Genomic DNA, 15,566 nt, shown 5'->3' on the forward strand with positions numbered 1-15,566 from the left:
ACGTTTACATGAAATAAATAAATCCGTGTTTCGAGAGTCGCAGTGCATCACGGTGCAGTGTCCGTGTCCCCCACCAGCCTGGAGCACGGCAACGAAAGTCAGAACAAGCTTTTGAATGAGGCCTTGTAGATGTAATATGAGTGAAGATTCAGAAACTGGATTGCTTATTTCTAGCTTCAAATTTTGCACGGAAACAGATTTTGGTGGACTGATGAGGTGAAATCAGCGAACGTTTGCATGCTTCATACAGCAGAACCTGGAGTCAAGCTCAAACCTCATTGGCTCACAGATCGGGGGGCATCAGGGGGAAGGCGACACAGAACAGAGAGTCCAGTAACAGGATGGTTTAGAGGCATTTTAGAATGGCTAGAATGCAAAATCTGAGTGGTGTTTTATGCAAAAAAAACTCTAAACACATGGAGGACCTCAGAAACCTATGTTAACTTGTGTAAAAAGGAGCACAATAGGTCCCCTCTGAAGACGCCCTGCCAGCTGCCTCCATTTCAAGGAGCCTGTTGGGAAATCCGAGGGATCCAGGAGGGCAAGGCCTGCAGTGGGAAAGGTGAGGTGGAAAAAGGGAGGGTTCAAAAAGGAGGAGGGGGGGGGGGGGGTTGGGTTGCCCACGCCTCGCATGAGACGGAGCGGCAGCTCCGACTTTGAAATGTGCCGACAGTCCGGGCGCCTCCCTGGCGGCAGCGGGAGTTCAAGCGCAGGGCGGGAATCCGCAATGTATTCGTAGAAATTGAAGCCCGGGGCGCTGGCGCCAGGTCTGATGAGGTTTGCTCATCACAAGCTCATTCACTCAATTAGGCCGACAACGGAAGACCTTTCCCCCCCTCACAACCCCTCGCCGCCTCCGGCACATGGCTCCACCGCCCGGGCCGCCTCCCACGGAGTCGGTCTCGATGCGAGGCTTCACGGTGTGACCCCCCCCGCAGGGGGTTCGACGGCTTCCCTTTCGTCTGGGTGGGAGGTGAGCGGCCGGCGGAGCGGAGCCGCCTTGTCGAGGCTTATTCCAAGATTAGGATCGTAATAAAGCGCTTCCAGGTGTTCCCCGGGTGAATGATGGTTTTCAGCGTCGGCAACATATGGTCATACGCGCGCTGCTTCTGCTGAAGTCAGTGTCACATCTCTCAAGAAAATGTGTACCGTTTTAAAAATGAAATGGCCCCCTGTCCAGTCGACAACGAATTGACATGCGATCCAGTTTTGGACCGGGAGCCACCAGTTGAGAACCCCCGTTCTCCCTCTCAGCCAAAAGACAAACCTTCCTTATTCCCCATTAGTCTTATTTAAAAATGGTTTTGTACCAGAAAATATTTATCCAGGATATTTACCTAGGGGCACATTAGCGCCCGCTGGCAAACACAGTGAATTGAAGTGGATTAGTCCAGGCCCAGCAGAGCGCTAACACCAGGCCTGTCAAAGCAAGGGGGGGGGGGGGCCTCTCCGCTGGGGATCGCAGCCCGTTTTGGGCGGAAACACTTGCCTGTTTAGGCGACGGAGCCGTTAGAAGGGGAGAGCTAATCATTTAGCTTGTAAGCTCTGTAATAAACTGGTTGGACGCATTATGCAAATGCAAATCCCTACCAACGAAATCAACTTCCTCTTCCACTCTGGGGCTCGGTCTCCTGCACACACACACACACACACACACACACACACACACACACACACACACACACACACACACACACACACACACACACACACACACACACAGCGGGGGGTCCGACAGGTCTGGCAGAGCGGGGGTGGTGCTCCGTATCCAAGCATACAGTTGTGCAAACTCACGGGTCTTGTCCAAATATCCGCCGTCTCCCCTGTTGTCGCTGGAGGGGGGCGGGTCCCTCATCGACGCTGCAGGCGCAATCGCGTCCGTAAATGAACATTTCAATGGCCCGTGCAAATTGTGGATGAGGGGAGGGCGGAGACGGAGTCGAAGAGGGCTGGGGTTGGTTGGGGGCTGGGGTTGGTGGAGGGGTGGCAGGGCGGAAGTGTGTGAGTGTGTGTGAGGGGTGGGGGTGGGGGGGTGTAAATTGGTGGCTGCTGGCGGCCCCCTGCTGCGCCGCCTGCCGGCTTCAATACAGAGGAAAGACACTGCAGCGGCAGGAGAGAGGGAGGGAGAGAGAGATAGAGAGGTTAACAGGGAGAAAAATAATGAAGAGAGTGACTAAGAAATGGGGTGAGGAGAGAGAGAGAGAGAGAGAAGATCGATGCGGACGGTGAGAAACAGATTAACAGAGGGCAAGAGGAGAGAGAGAGAGAGATGTGGAACAAACCAGATTTCACAGTAAACACTACAGTGTTCTGTTCATCTCCTCAGATCCTGGAGGCTGGAGCACGGGGGGAGGGGGTCCTACATTCAGACCACACACACACACACACACACACACACACACACACACACACACACACACACACACACACACACACACACACACACACACACACACACACACACACACACACACACACACACACACACACACACAGTCACACCGACAATATGAAATGCGTGTCTTATTCCTTTTCTTCAACGAGAGAGCAACGGATGATTTAAAGTGCTGAAATTTACAATATAAAATAATGTAAAAATAAAAACACCGGAGTGAGTTTGTTCAACGCTCGTTTTCCTGCATCTTCCAAAAAAGCCCCACGGGTTCAAGTTCAAATATGTTGTGGGTTTTTAATAAACAGGTTTTTTTTTTTATTACATTTTATTTTGGCGAATTCTTCAGAATATTCTTTGCTCCGAATTTTTTTTAGCCAATTCACTGGGGAAGACGGAATCCGAGTTCCGGCAATTGAAGAAATTTGTTTTCACAATCTTCACACCAAAGAGTCCATTTTGCTCAGGAGATTGACATTTAGTTGCACATTTTCCTCTTTTTGTTCTGTCTTTCTCCAAGAGGCCCGTTCAGTCGCTGCTTGACCTTCATCTAAACTCCGCCGATGCTAAAGGGTGCCAGCCTTCTCTCTGGACGACCTGTATAGAGATGGCCTCTGGCGATCTTACCACCTGAGAAGAGTTCGGAACGTCCAACTCCAGTTGGGGATGAAACGCCCGGACTGAGCGAGCTGTTTAGGCCGATTGAGCTCCTTGATATCTCTGTTTAGTTATACATGTTTTATTTCTCGCAAAAAGTGCCCTGGAGATGCCAACAGTGTACTCCATCGACATATTGTTCTCTTGGGTTTTAGCAGCCCAGCAGTTTAATTTCAAATACTTCTTAAACGTGTTAAAACATCCAGACAGCGCGCAGGCAGAGGCGGAACTGCAGGCGGAACTGCCGCACGCCACCAACCGCACCAACCCACCAACCGCACCATGTAAACCCCACTCGGTGGGGTTTACAGGGCCCTCAGACACACAGGCAGCGATGTCGCAAACACACCAGTTTATTGTGGAGAGCGGGCTAGGTGGAACAAACCGGTAGCAGTTTTAAAAACATTTCATGACAAGGGCTTCTCTCCTGTGTGTGTGCGGGGATGGGGGTTTTAGCTGTTGCCCGTCGATTGCTCTAACAAGCAACAGGCGTACAGCCACACTGATCCCTGGCCCAATTACCTAGACCCAAGACAGGTGTGACTGCTTCAACCACACCATTTGCGGTGTCGACCACAGGGGCCATTTATGAATAGCCCCCAATCCAAAATAGCCCTGCAGGGCGGGCTCTGCCCCAATCTCTCTTTTTCTGGGAGTACCGACTGCGCCCGTGGCACAGCAGAGATGATCGGTGCATAAGAGTGTGTTTTCATTTTGGATGTAGGCTATTTTATTGGGGACAACCAACCTCCACCCTTCAAGTTGGACTAAGCCCCTGATGTCTTTGCGTCCTAGCAACACCCCTGGCACTTATTAAATACAGCAACAAAAATTGAATTTTTTTTTTTAATCACCTTTGAGCAAATAACAATGTTCGCTGTGAGGCAGGGGTGTCAAACTCATTTTAGGTCGCAGGTCGGATTTGGTCCAAATGTGACTTCCTGTGAGCCGGAATACATTTTGGTGAACCCTGATTGGAGCTCTGACCGAGGCAGCCCCCTCCGATGCTCTTTGGGGCTGATCAAGTTGGAGATGAATCACAGGAGGACGGTGGCTGGTTTTTATTTTGTTTCCATCCAGGCCCGTGGCTGGCCAAGCCACAGCTGTTCCTGTCGACGCTTCCAAAGCCTTTGTTGCTCGTTTTGTTCAACCTGCTCTCAGGTTTCTAATTGCTATAACTGCAAAGTGCATAATTGAAAAAGTTTTGTTTTATTTTATAAGCCAAATTGACCAGATTGACTCTAACATCCTGGAGAGCTCACACAGAGACACATACAGATGTGAAAGTTAATGAATAAATGCAACTATTTCTTATTTTTCTTTCTTTTTCCCACAAAGCAGACGGCAGCAGCAGCTTGACCCCACATCTGCAGACCTCCCTCGCTCTTCTCCAGCTTCTTACCCGCTCCTGTCTTTGTTCGCTTTGTGTCCGTTTGTTGTTTTTTCTCGCCAGGTGCAACGGCACCTGCTGCGCTTCCGCATCGGCTCCCAAATTCAAATGTGGTATGCAATTCTCTGCTGGCCTCAGAACCCGGCTACCTAAAATAAACTCACCTTTTGATGCTCTCTCCCTCTGTCTCTTGTAGTTGTGCGCCTGGCTGGCGAGCATCACGCTGTGATGGCAACCGGCGTGTGTGTTTCTTTGTGCGTGCGTGTGTGTGTGCGTGTGCGTGCTTGTGTGTGTGTGTGTGTGTGTGTGTGTGTGCGTGCGTGTGTGTGTGTGTGTGTGTGTGCATGCATGCATGCCCATAGAAATCCTCTGCACAGCTGATGAGTGCACAGAAAATAAATGAGCCACTAGCAGGGAGGAAACAGAGAGCAAGGGCGATCCGAAGGTGTAATACCGTGGTTGCCATGGCGATAGAAGCATACTGGCACTTAAATATGGGGTCCACTTTGACAAGGCTAAGCTGCAGGGGTGTCGTGAGGGGTGGGCCTTCATGTTTTACGAATAGCCCCCGATCACAAATATCCCCCGTTGAAAATTTCACAAAAAAAAAACAGCCCCAGATCTATTCATCTGTCATTCCAATGATGTGTTTAAGCCCTCGAAAATAATATGATATTGTTGATCAAAAACGCAAGTAAGGAGCTCTGCCTCGCATCCCCGTGTCCAGGAGAGGGAGCTGGGACCCCGCCCGCCAACAGAGTGCCTAGAGCAGCATGGTCTGCTTGGGCGAAGCCCCTGATTTCTTTGAATCCTAGCAACGCCCCTGCTGAGGTTTATACAGTGGTGTACAGTGTTATATAAAAACTGGAAGCTCAGCACTTTGGAGAAGAAGAGGACAAAAAGACAAGATGGAGGACCTTCAGTCCAGTGATGGGTGGCCGTCATTCCACGCATGTTTCTTAAGGGTGACAAATCTGACCCGCCGCAGACTTTAGGTACAGTTGGTGGCTTTTGACTTTTCTTTATTTTTCTCGCATCATTTGGAAGCGAAGAATCAGAGCTTGAAAACAAGGTGTCACTTGTGCAAATCGAGCAAATATTTGTTAAAGCTATGACTTGTTAATGACAAGGGTGCGGCAAACTGTGATTATGAGATAATCACCTTCAAAGTTTTCCCCCACACTTGGCTTTATTCAGCCAGCTCCCAGAATGCAAATGGTTAGAGGGCCAAAACAGCCGCATGGCCACATGGCTACTTGACACCCGGCTGAATCGGGACTTGACACCCTGCTGAATGGGGAAATCTCTGCATTGTTCTTGTCTTTTGAACGTTGAACGACTGACATCTTTTGTTTGTAAAAAGGCTTTTATTCAATGGTAAGAATATACATTTTTTATAAAAGTGGAATTATTTAGGAGTTTAAAAGTGTGGACAACACAAGAAAATGTATAGTCTATGCAGAGAGAAATGTAGAGACTCTCAATAATATGAGTCTCTGTATATCAGCCTTGGTCTGTCATTTAACATATAATTTTGCATATGCAAAATATCTTCGAAGTTGTTGGAGTTATTATGTGGGCTAACCTCAACCCTACCCCAGCTACACTCTGAGAGCCTGTTTGGGGCCTCTTCATTTTCTTTTGGTCCCTGGCTGCATTTGCAGGTAAACTTGAGAATCTTGCCCATTGCTACTTGTTTATAATCTGCATCTCCAACCTCAACTTCAACGGACTTCATCACGTCAGCAACTTCTTCCGGTGTGTATCGGGCGTATCGTTAGTCTCCTCCGCTGGTTCTTGAAAATATTCTGTTTTATCATCACATTAAGGTTGAAATCCGCTGTTTGAAATGTTCTCCAAGTCCAGGATAACGCAGGTATCAGATTCAACGTCGCTGTTGGAGAACTTACTATCATCGCAGAAAATCAAGTCCAGTACGCCTGCTTATGCTGACTTAAATCTATCTCACTGGTCAAATTAATGTCCGTGATATGATTTAGATCTTCCACCACTCGCTTCTCGTAATGCATAACAACACCGAGACTAAAGTTTTCACAGACAAGTGAAACCGGATCCTCGTCTTGTTTATGGAAGTGACGTCAGCTTGACTTCTTCGTTGGTATACGTTGGTACACGCCCCCTCCTCAATGATGTCTCTAAAGTAAATGTAGTGCAATTTAAAGGTTGAACTCTATCAAAACGGTCTCACATTGTGACTTCACATCACATGGAATATGTAGGAATGATCTTCACCTGGACGGTCGCTTTAAAAGAAACGATCGATCGGCGTTGTTCAGCGGTGTTCAGCGTCTCGGTAAGGAATATTTAACTCCACAGTTTAACAGTTTTCTACTATTCATAAATCAAACTCGGTTTTGAAAATACGTTGAGAGAAAAAAAACACAAAGGAACACGAATCTGGAAAAATCAAATTTTCCTTCTAGAAAGGTTTTTTTTTTGAACTTGTGTGGCTGCTCTTGGCGATTTTAGAAATGTGCTACGATGCGGGTTTTTCTGCGGTGGGTCACATATTCCAATTTTCACATTTTTATTGTATTTCAGTAATTTGCTGTCAGAGCCCCTGAGGTCAGGAAATGTTATCGAAAATTTTACACTCATCCAACCGTCCATTATTCCAGATTCTAACTCCATTTGAAATCAGTCTTGGTTGTCTGGACAGTGTAAGGTTGGCTTTCATTTGTTTTTTGCCTTATTTGTTGTGCCATATTGTAACGCTGGCATGACAAGTGACATTCAAATCAGTTGAAGAAGACTCGCCAGATCATGTTTGCTGCCAAGGAAATAAATGTATTATGTTTTCAATGGGAACAACAATGTTCTCCAGATACAAAATCAGTCACAACTTTATTTTTTATTTTTTTTTGGTACATTTCCGGTCAAGGCATGTCCCCCACAATACATATTTGATGCCATATCACCAAGCAGTACCCCCCCCCCCGCATTGATATAGTTCACACTGTATGAGGGTGTATCATACAGTGTATAAAATAATTTCCCCCCCCTCTGTGCACACAAACGCACACACACATACTAATCATCCTCTACAGAACATCAGACATATGCAAACAGATGCGCTCTTTCTCTCACAGCTAGGTTGGGTGACTAACAAAACAATATGATAACGATACATTTCCTCCTGCGATGCGCAACATATGTGAAGAAAATTCTTGACAATTCATCACAATATCTGCAACTGAAGAAGGAAAAGTATGATTAGAATGGATATTTGTAAACAGGACTCAATCCTATACTATTATGATATTTATCCGATGTTGGGAGTGGTATCTGGATAATAATACGGTATTATTAATATCCCTCTCACAGAATTTTACCAAAGAGATTAAACAAGGGGAACCAGGGTAACATGGCTAACTATGGCTACAGTAAAAAACAAAAACAATAAAATGTGACCAAGTTCCTTTTATCCAAGTCACAAGTCATTTTGCCTCGGGCAAATCAATTCAAAGCAGGTCAAGTCCTTAGTTAGGGAAGTCAGGTCCCAAGTCAAGTGGCTTTTTCCCCCCAGTATTACCTGCAGTATCCACTCTTTATGAAGAGAAAAGACAAGGTAGTAGTACCTGTCTAATAATGATATTATTGTCCAATCTATCTAACCTGTTCAAAAGGTATGACAATGACATGTATTTGTATCATAATTATAGATATTCAGTGAAATAAATGTAAAAAAAAAAAAAAAAAATACATTTCTTAATCTCTTCTCAGTCAAATTTATTTGATTGAATGAAAATGATTGAATACAATTTTTGGATCCAAAAGTGAAGACTCTTGGCAAAGTCGTGGCCGTTGATGATCTGATCATACCGTGTGTGTGTGTAACCAGCGGGAGGGGAACGAGTGCTTCTCTTTGAAATAAACCTCAGGTGGCGAGGAGCTTGACTGACAGGTTAGTCACCCAATCCCGACAATGCCATTCCGAGTGTGTGCTCGCATACCGGGTTATGTGAACACTGACAACGTTGAACATTTGACATTTTAAAATTTAAAATTAGGGCTGTGCGATATTACAATCAAAACAGTGTCAAAACAGAGTCGACTGGAGTCCAACTCACAAAGGCTCGAGTCCACATCACTGCATAATATTAATAATAATAATAATAATATTAAAAAATGATTATGTGAAATTGTAATTAGAAAATGTATCAACATAAAAATCTATAAAATCAATGTAAAATCAATATCAAAAAGTAAAAATCAATATATGGCACCCGTGCATCGATAACACACAGCGGAAGGAGGAAGAGGAAGTATTCCGATATATTCCAGCGTTGAATTATCGTCCCACCCTGACACAGCATCCACGTACCTTCAGTCACCTCGTATCCTTTCAGTCCATCCATTCTCCTTCTATCTGCTCCTCTCCGCTCCTCTTACCCTCTTTTCTCCCCAGGGGCAGCTGCGACATGTCCCGTGAAAAGCTTGAAAAGGCAGCTTGAAAGAGGCTTGGCTTGGCAACCTGGGATGGAAAACAAATTAGGAGTTCACACGGAACAGACGATGCCTGCGGCGCGCCAGCGATAGGGCCAGGTTGAGGGCCAGCATGAGGCGATAGTGGCGCCGCCCCTAGCGGTCGCCTGCGCCGGCGCTCCGGTTTCTTTCTTACTCTTTAGTATTTTTTTCCTTTTTTTATCACAATGTTCGCCAGAAAAACATCAACAACTCATACGGCCGCGATGCACTCATGGATATAAAAATTTCCCTAAACGAACAACTTTGGGACTTTTTATCCGTGGGAGCAGAGTGGCCGGCGGAAATCCTACGCGGGAACACTCGCAACAACAACTACAACAGAAATGGAGTCACTGTTCCACGAGCCGGCCCACGGAGGAAGCACCGAGGTAAACGAGGCGGCATTCGGGTCAGAATGAGGACGCAACCTTACCGTCCACCTCTGCCAAGCATCCTTCTTGCGAACGTCCAGTCCCTGGAGAACAAGATGGATGAACTTCGAGCGAGGATTCAATTCCAACGTGACACGAGGAACTGTTGCGTCCTCTGCCTGACGGAAACATGGCTGAACCCACTGGTGCCGGATGAAGCCATACGTCCAGCCGAGGCCTTCTCCGTGTTCCGCGGCGACAGAACGGGAGAGTCGGGGAAATCCAAAGGTGGAGGCGTCTGCCTAATGGTAAACAACCGCTGGTGTAACGCCAACAACACCAAATTCCTCTCCCACTCCTGCTCGCCGAACCTGGAACAGCTGACCATACTATGCCGTCCATTTTATCTCCCCCGGGAATTCAGCACGGTCATCATTACAGCCGTTTATATCCCACCGCAAGCGGACACCGACGCAGCTCTGTCGGTTCTGTACGATGTGTTGTGCGGATTTCAGAACAGACATCCCGACGCGGCTGTGGTGGTGACTGGGGACTTTAACAGGGCCAACCTTAAAAAAGTTCTGCCGAATTTCCACCAACACATCACGTGTGCCACCAGGGGAGACAGAACTCCGGACCATTGTTACACTCCTTACAAGAACGGATACAAGCCCGTGTCGCTTCCTGCTTTCGGGAAATCAGATCACGCCGCGATCTCGCTGCTTCCTGTTTACAGGCCTCTGATCGCGCGGGATCTGGTGATGACGAGGGAAGTGAAGCGGTGGACGGACCAATCAGAGGCTGCGCTTCAGGACGCTCTGACTGACGTAGACTGGGACATGTTCCGAGCGAGTTCAAGTGACGTCAGCGAGTTTACGGAGGTTATAGTGAGTTTTGTGGCTACGCTCGCGGATGAAATCGTTCCCACGGTGAAAGTTCGGATATTTCCAAACCAGAAACCATGGGTTGATAAATCCATCCGCTGCGCTCTGAATGCGCGCACGGCCGCTTACAACGACGGACTTGTATCTGGTAACATGGACAACTACAAAGCGGCGTCGTACAATCTGCGGATGGCGGTGAGGGACGCCAAACGGACGTACAGAGACACCGTGGAGCTGCAGATGGAGCGGGGGGACACAAGACGCTTGTGGGAGGGGCTGCGAACAATAACAAACTACAAGAGCAGCTCCTCCCCAGCCACGAGTGTGGACGCCTCCCTGGCCAACCAACTGAACTCCTTTTATGCGCGGTTCGAGTCTGGCAGCAGCACCGCTAGCTCGCCGGCTAATTGGAGTTACACCGCTGGGGACGAGCGCGCACTCTCAGTGTCCGTGCACGAGGTCAGGAGGGCTCTGATGCGGGTGAACACCAGGAAAGCTGTGGGCCCAGATGGCATATCTGGACGAGTACTGAAGACCTGTGCTAACCAGCTAGCTCCGGTGTTCACTACAATATTCAACATCTCCCTGGCTGAATCAGTGGTCCCATCCTGCTTCAAGAGGTCCACCGTCGTTCCTGTCCCGAAGATCGCCTCTCCAACCTGCCTGAATGACTACCGTCCGGTGGCCCTCACCTCGGTGGTCATGAAGTGTTTCGAGAGGCTGATTAAGGATTACATCTGCGCCTCCCTCCCCCGCACCTTGGACCCGTTGCAGTTCGCGTACCGGCAGAACAGATCCACGGATGACGCGGTCTCTCAGGTACTGCACACCACGCTCACGCACCTGGATGGCCAGAAGGGGGCCTATGTGAGAATGCTGTTCATTGATTATAGTTCAGCTTTCAACACCATAGTCCCCACCAGACTGGCTGTCAAGTTGTTGGAGCTAGGATTGAATGCTCCGCTGTGCACCTGGATCCTGGACTTCCTCACAGGCCGCCCCCAGGTGGTCAAGGTGGGGAAGTACATGTCAAGCTCCCTCACCCTGAATACAGGATCCCCCCAGGGCTGCGTCCTCAGCCCCCTACTGTACTCCCTGTACACACATGACTGTGTGGCCAGGTCCAGCTCCAACACCATCATCAAGTTTGCTGACGACACCGTGGTCGTGGGCCTGATCACCGACTGCGATGAGAAGGCCTACCGCGAGGAGGTGGCTGACCTGTCACTCTGGTGCCAGGACAACAGCCTCCACCTGAACGTCAGCAAAACCAAGGAGCTGATTGTGGACTTTAGGCGTGGATCACAATCGAGGACGCACGCGCCGTTGTGGATTAATGGGACTTCTGTCGATAGGGTGAGCAGCTTCAGATATCTGGGAGTCCACATCACTGAGGACTTAACATGGACTGTTCACACAGACACTCTGGTGAGAAAGGCGAGGCAGCGTCTCTACCACCTCAGGCAGCTGAGGAAATTCCGGGTCTCGGTGAGGATCCTCAAGTCCTTCTACTGTGGAGCGGTGGAGAGCATCCTGACAGGCAACATCACTGCCTGGTTTGGGAACTGTACTGCCCAGGACAGGCGGGCCCTGCAGAGGGTGGTGCGTTCAGCTGAACGTACCACTGGAACTACCCTCCCCCCTTGCAGGAGTTATACACCAGGAGGTGTAGTAGCAGAGCCCGTAGGATCATGAAGGATCCTCATCACCCCAACAACGGACTGTTTCAGCTGCTGCGGTCAGGCAAGCGCCTCCGCAGTCACACAGCGAGAACAGAGAGACTGAGACGGAGTTTCTTCCCTCAAGCCATCAGAACTGTCAATGCTGACCTCACCAGGGGTCCTAACTGAGCCATGCACTAGGCTCCACTACCTACTGTACTGTATGTAGCATACTGTACCGCATACTGTATCACTGTTCAGGGTTGTTCGTGATGCCGTATTGCTGCGCCGTACTGTTGTATACTGTGCTGTATTATCCCAAACACTACCTCACACTATTCACATTCACATGCCACTTTAATTCACATGCCACTTTAAATGCACATATCTGTATATACATAGCCATATTCCTTCAACCTATTCCATTTTATTTCAATTTATTTTTTATTGTATTTTATTCTATATATTTTTTATCTTATTCTATAAGTATTCCACTTACTGTATTACGTTTTAGGAGTCAGTTAGTCGGTCTATTAGAAAGTAATTTTCTACTTTTTATTTTATTTTATTTTAGTACTTTTTCCTAGGACTTCTTGTGTGCTATCACCGGGTGCGTTGCATTACATTTCACTGCATATATGTATGGAAGTATGTATATGTATGTGACAAATAAAAATCTTGAATCTTGAATCTTGAATCTTGAATCTTGAGGTTATTTTACCCCGTTTCCTTATGGAACAAAACAAGCACCGTGGGTAATGGGGACATTCTCTCCGTCACCCCCCCCCCCCCCCTTCCCCTATCGACAGTTTGCCTAGAGTGGCAAAATGGCTACCGCCGGCCGCGAGTTCACAGCTTCAAACGGATTCTCGACCACAACGACCCCCCCGCTGCCAACGGTTTCGGCCGAGACGCACTGTGAGAGGAGTTTTAATATGTCCTCGCGTCATCCCAAGCTCTCTCCTGGAGAGAGAAGAAAAATAGGTTCCAGCTTCTCTGAGCTTGTTGTTAAGAGAGCGAGCCAAACGTCGCTTTACTTATTATTATCCTACATCAAACGTAAAACTAGACAATTCTTGCAGAAATTGCGTAAAGTGAGTGGGTCCCCCTGCGCAACCGAGAAGGTGATGAACGTTTTGATGAGGTTTGTCCGAATTGAGGAAGTTGCAGTGTTGGAGAAATCCTCCAGAGTTTCAAAAAACTAGACAATTTCTGGAGAAATTGTCAAAGGATGATGAACAGTTTGATGTATCGTTTGTCCAAATTGAGTAAGAACTGAGGAAGCGACTAAGATTTCGTGAGACATTGCTCATAATTGCGAACATCACGTCCATATCCGTATCAAATACATGCATGACTCGATTCTGATCCACGGGCCTGTTCTGCTTTTTGGCCAATGAGTGCTTAATGCTGAAGGTCTTGTGGGAGTTGAAGTTACCGCTCAACTTCCACACAGAAGCGCCGCAGTGAGATTCAAACCCAGAACCTTCCTTCTGTGAGGTTGCAGCACCGCTCCACCAAGGATCCGTCTCTTGAACAGTGTTGTGCAACTTCTCACTTCGTTCGCACAAGATCTAGCTCAAAGTTCAGTTCACACAGATTCAAATGAACTAGTTCACGTTCGTAGTTCACGATATTTGAATATTGTTCACAGCCCCAAAAAGGGAACTAGTTCACGTTCATTTCTTCCATTGTATTTTAAATGAGTGGCTCAGAGCTATTCTTTTCCAGTAGAGCCTCCTCCAACAATCCATCCCCAGCCCCAATCATTGCCACTTCCCAAACAAAATTAATAACTGTATACCACTACAGGATCTCAGACGGAGTTTACTTTTAAAAGCCAAGAAAAAACAATGTGAGTATATGTTTTACCAATTAAACAACGAGTGATATTATGCAGAAAGTGGAAAAAACGAGGTGCAGTAAAGGCATACTGTACTGTAGATGCAATGGAAATTATAATTAGAACTGCACAAACCAAATTATGCAGCAGTTCAAAAATATGGCTCGTGGTCATGGTCGTGGCCTTTGTTAATGATTTGTTGTGATCATCATTCACTCGCAGATATTTCTGCGACTGGTCAGATGCTTCAACTCCATGTGTCTTTTCAAATTCGTTGCCAACATTCGGACTTGTTCCCTCGGAGCCGGCGGGCGCAATTTGCATAAAAAATTAGATTTTTTTTTTTGTTTCCTCGTTGGAATCTGTACTGATTTGTTTCATAAAACTCCTTAAAATATTGACATGAACCGGCGTCAGCAGTACCGGCAGCTGTCTTGTCTGTATTGCCAGATGCAATGCCAGCATGCCGAATGCCGCAAAACTGTGCGCTCACGTCCACCACAAAGATGAGCAGTAATGCATCTGGGGATTGAACAACGACGTGTAGAAAGTGCATGTTCATGTTCGCTGACCGGCCGCCGATCATACCATGTAAACAAACGTCGGAGGCATCGGAAACAACCGATCAACAAGTGTGACTTGGAAGAAAATCCCATACCCGGTAATGGGAGATGAGTTATGGGAGTGTGGAATATGGACGTCAGGCAAACGCTCCGGGTTCAGAGCGTGTCAGTAAACGGAGTCGGGATATCCAATCCCAATGGAAACTGCAACTTTTTTTTGTCCTACGTATTGGATAATTAAATTCACTGTGGCGGCCGGAACAGTCCATTGTTATGGTGCCGGACCAACAAGGAAAACAGAACATGCATGAACACAAGCACATTGAATGGCTGTTTCTTTGTAAGTGCCAGCTTTAAAAAATAACATAATATATGGCATTTTTTCAACAAAATAACAATTCAATAATGTTGTGCAATACCACTTCAGTGTTCAGCTGTGAAAAGTTTAATTTTATCCACCCGCTGAATCCAATTTTCGCTCCAAACTCGCCTCCCGTCATTTAATATGAGCAGGTCGAACAAGCACAGTTTGCATTTCATTCCAATACGAGGGACGCAATCAATGGCTGAATGATACGACCATCCATACATTTTCCTGCTCATGGCCTGAGTCACTTCATAAAATTCACTAAAATTCAATATTAAGGGGGAGTTTATACTGCATATTTTGCAAATCATAGAAAGAAATAAACAGAAACAGAAATAAACAAAAATACAAACTTATATAGCCAAATATATCCAAAAAATTGTAATTTTGCTGCGGACCAAAGACAAGCTTCGAACCTCAAGGGGTCTAACCCTGGGTTTTAGAAGGCTGGGGCTGATTTCATACAATATAATATCATTATCACATTCAATATCAATCACATCAAAAATGCTAAACCACCACGGCATAAAATTCACTTCATTAGTGAGTGTGAGTTTATATCCCAAGCTATTGCAAAAAATGTGTAAAGTATGAAATATACAACAAACAAAAATCTGACTCCCCTCGCAATTCCTTAACTGGCCACCGGGGGCTGCGGACCTACGACACGGTTGGAACCTCCACCAGAGGAAACAGGTTCCCTCTGCTCCACCGCCAGCTGTCGACCATCAAACGGTGGAAATCAATTCCCAAAACACCGAAACCCCTTGTTTTTACCTGTGTCGACTTACAGCTTGCACGGCGGCCCGCTCACTTTCCTCAATTTCTGCAAGAATTGCCCAGTTTTCGGTAAACCATGGTTATTTGCTAGAGTGGCACCAATATTGTCCACCACCGCTCTGAGCTTTACCCATCACGCATTATTTTTATTTTTTTTGCCACTTAACTTT

Source organism: Zeus faber (genome assembly GCF_960531495.2).
Source record: "Zeus faber genome assembly, chromosome: 21".
In the NCBI taxonomy this organism is placed as follows: Eukaryota; Metazoa; Chordata; class Actinopteri; order Zeiformes; family Zeidae; genus Zeus; species Zeus faber.